The 8,459-nt window shown below is 40.4% G+C and overlaps 1 long non-coding RNA gene across 1 annotated transcript; it reads right to left on the bottom strand.

The window, feature by feature from the left end:
- Positions 1-297: 297 nt before the first annotated feature.
- LOC108446456 lies at positions 298-7,796 on the bottom strand. The gene is made up of 2 exons (XR_001861634.1): positions 7,667-7,796; positions 298-2,105 (listed from the first exon to the last, which is right to left on the bottom strand). It is a non-coding gene; the product is annotated as an uncharacterized LOC108446456 (long non-coding RNA).
- Between the last annotated feature and the right edge of the window lie 663 nt (positions 7,797-8,459).

Below are 8,459 nucleotides of genomic sequence, written 5' to 3'. Positions count from 1 at the left end.
AATTACTACAGTCATATATAAGACTACTTTTTCTAAAGTAGAATGGCAAGATAAATTCTCCAGGATCTTTCACATCTGATGGTGTTTCACTGTGTTCCAGTGCAGTGTTAAGAAATGACAGATCTTCCAAGGAAGCAAATCTTGGGCTCTAAGGCCACAGGTGAGTTCTGACTGCTACAAATTCCTCAACTGTCTTAACCAGTCTTTGATTAAACAGAACACTGCAGAACAACAACAAAAATAAATAAAAACAAAACAACAACAACAAAAAGCCAACCAAAAAAAAACCACCAAAAATCCCACAAACAAGAGAAATTTCTTTTAATAGATCAATGTGATTTTATCAATACACAACATGGCGACTGTTTCAAAAGTAGATAACAGAAGAAATGTTCTTACATGAACATTTAGACACTGTCCTAATTTTCACAAATATTTAGTATTCAGGACTTTTATTGAGGTCAGAAGAAAGTGTGCTCAAGTGCTTATGCTGCGTATCATTCAGAGGCCCAATATTCAAAAATAAAATTACTTTGTTTTACTTCAAAATCCAAACTTCTCTTCCTACTGTTTCTTCCAGTATGTGCACAAGATCAAAAATTAAGGCCCCACACCACTGTTAAGCAGCATGAAGTACCACTGACTCCGTGAGGCATCTTTGTCTACAGTAGCCCAGAAATTCTCAGCTCTTTACTCACATCTGCTTGAATGGTTTATCTTTATTGAGATTTTATCTACATAAGACATTCAGTTCTACAGAGAGTAAAACAAAAAAGGAATTTGGACTCCTACAGGGAATCTCAACCTCATTAAACAAATCAGCACATTTACCATTTCCTGTTGAAAAATAAAATTGCCAATGTCTCCTTTAGAACGAAAGTAAATAAATCTAGCTAGAAGACTACACTTCCTTTTTCTTTTTTTTTTTTTTTTTTTTTGAGAAAGGAATAACTAAAAGTATAAGCAAGAACCAGGCTCAGTGAGAGGGAAGGAAAGGAATTTTTGTGTTTTCTCATGGAGCCTTCTAAAATCACATGGTTGCTCAAATCCTGTGAGCTACTGTTCTATTCCTACAACAATTTGATAGTTGGGGCAAGCAGTGCTCCAGCTCCTTTGCTTTCCTCAGTTTTGCTTTCTCCTGGCACCATTGCTGCTTTCTCAATCTATCCTGGTACAGAGCAAAGGCAAAAAAATACATACACCAAAAGAGAGCAAGACTGGTTCAGGCTGGAGAAGTTCTGGACTTGCGGTACGGCACACTGTTATCTTAAGGGCCCTCTGAAGCCTTTATGGGGTACAGAACCCTTACACTTTGATTCTGGCCTATTTACTAATCCCCAGCCTGTCCCCTTCCTTTGCTAATCCTAATCCTGCTCTATCTCCATACTATTAATAGCTACTGATACAGCATTCCTGATGTCTGAGTAGGAGCTGCAATAAAGGCAGTACAGAAATACAGCCCTCCTGGTACAAAGTCCTTTATGCATAAATCTGTGATTTACCTCTCTGAGTACAGATTCCCTAGGGACTACAGAGCAGTGATGAACTGTAAGTGCAGTCCTCTCCTTTCCCTTAGCTTTTTAACTTCAGCTGCCCCTTAGCTCTTGCGCCTCTTCACTGGTCCATCACCTTCTTTCCTTTTGATCTCCTAACAGTAAAAGGGAATTCGGCTGTCATAATACCGGGGCCTAATATTTAGACAGCTGCATCTGAACTCATACAGACAATAATCTTGTCCTAAGACAGGTGTCTTAACTAGGTCAGACGAATCTCACCTTTGGAGTGCTTATTTCTCCCTGTTGATGGAAACTGAGGCTCATGAGCTGAGACTCAGGTGTTTACCAGTTAAGTATCAAAAATACTCCCCAATAATCCAGTTTTAAATACTCAACTAAACCTTTCCACAGATGATTCATTTGACCATGATATTCCCCATTTCATTAATACCCACTCTATCCTCAGTAATTTCCCTGGTACATTTTTTCAGTCCTTTTTGTATTCCATTCTTTATGGATTCAGTTCATTACACTCAAACTCTCCTCTCTCTTCTTCATCTCTTCCATGGAGCTGCTTCCATTCTTACTTCAGTTTCTCTCCATTAGATGCTGAAAAGGAAAAGGGCTCAGAGAATCATGCCATACAGTGTCAGGAAGGATTGCTTCAGGATAGTCCTTGCTACCTTCTCCTGCAACACAGGCCACAAGACTCCTTAAGTCCTCACTGAATCGGAGAATGTATTGTCTAGAAAAATGGTCAGTCTTTACTCTAAAATTGCTAGTATCAGTGTTGCCTTGGTGAAATCATTCCAGTAGTTAATTGCTCTGACAATTAATCTTGTTTATTTTTAGCCTGAATTTGTCCTTTTTTAACTACTATCCATGAATCTTGTATTCTAATACACCAAAACATCCTATTAACAACTTTCTGATATCCCAGAAAGTACCTACAAACATTTAAGATGTTTTTTTGCTAATAAAACTAATCAGAGATTGGATTGCTTGAATTTTTCAGTCTCTGATTATTCTTTGAACTCTTTGTAATGTATAAATGTTCCCCTTGAAAGCCTCTACTGTACCTGTCTATAACAAATTTATTTCTTTTAAAAACAGGCTGTAAAAGAGACATGCCAATACTCTTCTTTCCAAAGCACTATCACAGCACACGTCTATGATATAATTTATTAATAAATTGTTTAGCACTTTAGTACAGATTGTTTAAGTTAGCAACTTCTCCATAGACACTGTAAACAATGTTACAGAAAACTTCTCTAGTTGTCCTATTTTCCCTTCAAACTCTGGTATTGCTATTTAAACCCCTAATATTGCTCAGTTCAGGCAATCCATCATTCACTGCTAACTTCAAGAACGCTTTTGGAATGCAGTTTCATTATTCAATTGTTCATCACATTGTATCAGAACTGAGAGAAGATTTTCTGTAATGAAAGATGTTTCATAAGAAGCCACAAATCTTCTTTGCTTGACAGTACTTCTTTTTACATTTCAGCAGGCAATCAGTATTCTTTCTTCACGAAATTTTGGATTAAGCACTTTTGCAAGTCTGATAACTTCATCAAAAAATACGTTCAAGGAGTCAAAGGACACGTAAAGAAAGGAAGTTGGCTGCTATAGACAACATTTTAATAGCTAACACTGTAGCTTTTAAAAAGCTAACATAGTAAGATAGCAAAGATAACTAACACATTAGGAGAAACCTACAAACAGATCCCCTGTGTCTGAAGAATACAGCCTACAGAATAAGTAGAACATGAAATTTTTAGCACCTCTGAAAATCTGTGCATAATTTATAAGTATTGCTCATTTAGAAAGCTAGTTTGAGACTGACTAGAATCAAAAGTAGATGGTTCAGTATGCGGCACTTCATCCTTATCTTCTTGTTGTCTTCAGCTCTTTGCAGATGTTGCTGCACTATTGACCATTGCCCTCACATCTCCTTGTCTCTGTTGGAACTGGAGCAGCAGCCAACAAGACCCAGGTGTATCTCCTTCCTCTGGTTGCCCTTTTCTAAAATGTGCAACACTTGCTCTTTTTCACCCTCCTTTTGCATGTTCCAATCCTTGGATAAAAATTTTGTATCACAAATAAATAACTCCTCTCTGCTTCAAACACCTCAGTTTATGGGAGAACTAAATCTTCTTGTAACCACTAAACTAAACTACTGGCCTGCATTTCAAGATAAATCTAACAACATTGGTATCTACTTCCTAAAACATGGGTGTATGTCAAAAGAAAGGCAAATACTAGACTTTGAATTTGAATTATGTAAAGCAAGCTATATAGCTGATTATTCATGCAGGGGATGAGGTGGACAAAGAAGCAGAGAAAATTCCCAAGAATAGAAACAGAATAGGAAGTCACAAAGCAACCATGGATAAGATCTGAATGCAATCCTGTGAGGAACTTAAAAAGAGCTTCTAAGGTAAATGTGTTAATAAAGACCCCTCTAACTGACAAAAGCAATAGACTCTAACTATCCAGTTTGTCATGACATCCACAGTCACCATGAAAAACATAAAATACAGTGCAAAGTTACCAAAATTTATAAAAGTATTATGGCTGTAAACTGTCGCAGGAGACAGACAAGTGACAAGACTCACTGGGCTCATGCACAACAGCCACTTTTATTGATTCTTCTTCCCCTTCTATAGATCTGAAGCTCCGCATGGTCGATCCCTACGGGCTGAGCCAGTTGCCACCCGGCCAACCAGCCAATGGTTGCCTGCATCCCCAATGGCCTGGGCCTGCTCTCCAACCATCCACACTGGTCGGATTACATAACCCACTGGTCAGGGTACTTATGTAATTTCAGTTATGTCTTCATTATTTCAGTTATAAAACAGGGAGTTATAAAATGGGATTAATTATTATTGTGAGGCCTTCAGGCCAGCTGCTGACCACCACAATAGTAAATCATAAAGAATAGTTAAACAATTTTTAAAATGCCACAGTAAGCAGGACCATGAATTGATGAGCAAAAAAACAAATGACAGTAAATTCTAAGGTATCAACAAAAATCTTGCTATAGGAAAGACATGTGAGAACAAGCATTAATTGAACAACCTCCAAGATGGGGCAATTGGAAATTCCAGTTGGAAAGGGCACTAGACAAATCTCACTTACGCTCCCTTTCCCACAAAAGGTTGGACCAGTTGATCTTCCAAGGTCCCTTCCACGTTGGGCTGTTCCATGATTCTAAGAGGCACCTCCACAGCAGACGAAGGGCTACTGAGTCATTGCCTTGAATATCCGTTAGGGCCTAAAATATCCTAAGTGCTATCGAAGAAGGAAGCTCAGTCTCAGGCTTGCTCTACAGTTATATTTGATTATTACTTTTCTTCCTGTCACAGCTTTCTTTCCAACACTATTGTAAGGATTTATCATTCAACTTTTCTAGAACAAGCCTATTTGCTTTCACTGCTAAGGATCTCTAAGGCACAAAGAGCAAATGGAGAGGTTTGCAAATACTAAGTCCCCAAACATACCAACACAATTTTGCAGACAACACCCAAGGCCCTAAGATCTGATACATACTTGGGAATCTCAGGAACCGGAGTACATCTCCTACCAACTCACAGGAATGTGAGGATTTATTCCAACAGGTATCAGGATACAAGAAGGTGCTTACCATGGAAAGGAGCAGCCTGCCAAGCCTTTCTGAGCACTCCTCCTCTCCTACTGCCAGGAACACCATCTGAGCCAGGCTCAGAGCTTGGCCAGAGTCTACCTGTAGGCTCTGAATGTACTACATCCTCCAGGTTAAACAAGTAGGCCCCAATACACCTCATGAGTTCGTCCTTTGAGCAGATGCAATAGATAAAATGTCAATCGCCTGCCTTGAATAAGAAGAATGAAAATGTAACTTTTTTTTTCTGCATTTTTTATCTCAATCGTCAGGGCCAGTGCAGAAGGACAGAGGTGTGCTGTGCTAACCACTATGCCCTATCACCTCCTTGCCAGTCTTCAGGACAGCTTCAGCAGAGAAACTACACTTCTCTTAAGCCATATTGGTAGCCCTGGAGGGACACCTTGCAGTAAAGAGTGCTGTGCTCTCTCTCCCAATGCTACTCAGGGGCCAGGGGTTTGGCTCTACAGAGTCAATACAGAAAAAATGACAGAAGCAGTACAGCAAAATAGCAAGGTACTTGATTGGTAGCTCTACCTATGTCTGATCAGATGAAGTAAAACTCAACAGTTGTTGTTTGAGGGGGGTTGGGTTCTTTTCGTAATTAAATTCGTAATTTTTCTCTCACTACATCTGTAAACCATGTGCTGCTCATCAGACAGATTTGCTAGCCCATGGTGAGCTTCATGTAGTGTGACTGGACTTCTGCTAAGACATGAGCTAGCTAGTAAGCAACAGGATATTTTGCTGTTCTGTATGTGATTATAGTGCAAATTAGCATTTGATCAATGTGTAGAGACACTGACACACAAATACCCATGAATTTTAAATACGAGATTTACGGGTTAGAAATTGGCTGTATTCAATTTAAAACAGCAAGTAGATATATGTGACTTCATAGAAGATGCATATAAATTCCAAACTAACTCGTGTATCACTGCTATACCTGAAATCCCTTCTCAATCTTGACATCCTTAAGCCTCACATCCTGAAATTTTTTCTGCATCTCCAGGATTATTTTTAGTCCTCCTTTAAAATTCCTCTGAAATTTACATATTCTTCCTGAGAAGACACACAAACAGTCCAAAATACTGAGTCACAAAGCAAGACAAATACTTATTTCTGCATGATTATTCATTTCCCATTAAGTCCTAAGGTCACAGTAAAGTACCTGTGAGGGTACTATTAAGAAGATTCACATCAATTTCTAGGATGACTACACTGTCCTCTGAATCATTCACTTCATCATATTAGTTTCAGCAAACTTCCAAGAAAAATCTGGTGCAAACATGGTACATCCAACAGATAGATATGTTGACTTATGAGAAAACTGTTCACATTTATCGGAGATCTACCTTTTTGAACTATCTCCCTGATACATATTAAATAAAGCAACACCCATGGCAATATCCCCCAGCTGGCAAATCCCAAGGTGTGTTAAAAATTAACAGGAGCATTTCACAGACCTCAGGTTGTTACTCTTAAGACTCCTGGGTGGAAGTTATAAAGTCCTGTTGCATGACTGAGCGTTGCACAATGCTGTTCCCTGCTACAGACCCTTACCTTTTATTATTGAGTCCAAATAATATATGTAAAATGTTCAAAACCCAAATATCCCTTAGATGCACATTTTCTGTTCTATACTTCACCCTAAATCTAGCAATGGTCTTATCAAACATTAGCTTTGGTTGTCCTTTGTTTCTGACATAAATACCCTACTGTCCATTATCTTTATCCTCCATGGCTTCAGACATTTTAAATCTCTTTTCGACAGTCCTGAACCAGCCATGTTGTCCAATCTACACATTAATTTAATTATTTTCATTTACATGTTTTCATCATATACTGACTTTTTTTGTGCCATTATAATATCCACATTTGGCTTAAACAACTTTTTGTCCAATTTCACTTTCCTTCATTTTCATGTGACAGTCCTCTTACAGCATCTAGAGTGACAGCCCAGAAAAATTCTACAGATATTGGCATATTTTGCTCTACTGCACATTGGCAGTATTTGTATAGAAATACTCATGCAAGAAAGACAGATGTGGATGAACTCCATAGCACAACAAGATCTTTTGGCTTGAAGCTGGCTACATTCACACCACTAACCGTGACTGACTTAGGTGTACCTCAACACCTGTGATCTTCCTGTCAATGACCAGCTTTTCCTTGTTCATCATGACTGAGGTGAAGTACACTGTATTGGACATTAAGAAAATGTATTTTCAAATGTTACCAAAGAGTTATCACTGCCTAGAGGCAATCCTTGAAAGTCATCATCCCAAATCCCCCTGTGTAACTCCAGTGTCACACCTCTGGATGACATTCTTCACAATTTCTCAGTCTGGCAGTAAAAAACTTCCAATCTATTTATTTTTCTCCCACTGACCCCATTCCATGTCCCATCTTCTACAGTACAAATAGTTTCACACATTTCTCTGTCGCTGGTACTAGACTGAGCTTCCCACAACCTCCCCCAGCACCTGCCCCCGGTGCCTCGGCCCCATCACCGGCATCCACTGACCTGCACTGAGCACCTGCCACGGCGGGGGCTGAAACCTGGACATTCTCCTCCTGTCCGAAAGGAGGCTGTAGCCAGGTGAGGGTCGGTCTCTTCTCCTAGGCAAACAGAGACAGGACAAGAGGACATAGCCCTAAGCTGTGGCAGGGGAGGTATATTTTGGATGTTAGGAGGAATTTCTTCACTGAGAGGGGGATTACATATGGAAATGGGCTGCCCAGGGAGGTGGGAGAGTCACCATCCCTGGAGCTGTTTAAGAAGAAACTGGACGTGGCACTGAGTGCCATGGTCTAGTTGAAAAGGTGGTGTTCGTCATAGGTTGGACTCAATGATCTCAGAGGTCTCTTCCAACATAACTGATTTTGTGATCCACCACGCCCCTCCGCTCCGGGATCCCCCCTTTCCCATTCCCAACATGCCCTTCCACTCCGGGATGCCCCCTTTTCCATTCCCAACATGATCTTCCACTCCGGGATCCCTCCTTTTCTATGGTTGGACTCAATGATCTCAGAGGTCTCTTCCAACATAACTGATTTTGTGATTTTTACTTCTGGCTGCCCACACCTCCAGTTGCTGCTAAAACCGTTCCAGGATCCCCCCTTTTCCCTTCCCCACATGCCCCTCCACTCCGGGATGCCCCTTTCCCATTCCCAACATGCCGTTCCACTCCGGGATGCCCCCTTTTCCATTCCCACCACGCCCCTCCGCTCCGGGATCCCCCCTTTCCCATTCCCAACATGCCCTTCCACTCCGGGATGCCCCCTTTTCCATTCCCAACATGATCTTCCACTCCGGC

The sequence above is a fragment of the Corvus brachyrhynchos genome, unplaced genomic scaffold (genome assembly GCF_000691975.1).
Source record: "Corvus brachyrhynchos isolate BGI_N302 unplaced genomic scaffold, ASM69197v1 scaffold32, whole genome shotgun sequence".
Taxonomy (NCBI): domain Eukaryota; kingdom Metazoa; phylum Chordata; class Aves; order Passeriformes; family Corvidae; genus Corvus; species Corvus brachyrhynchos.
This window is presented reverse-complemented; position numbering and strand designations above follow the sequence as displayed.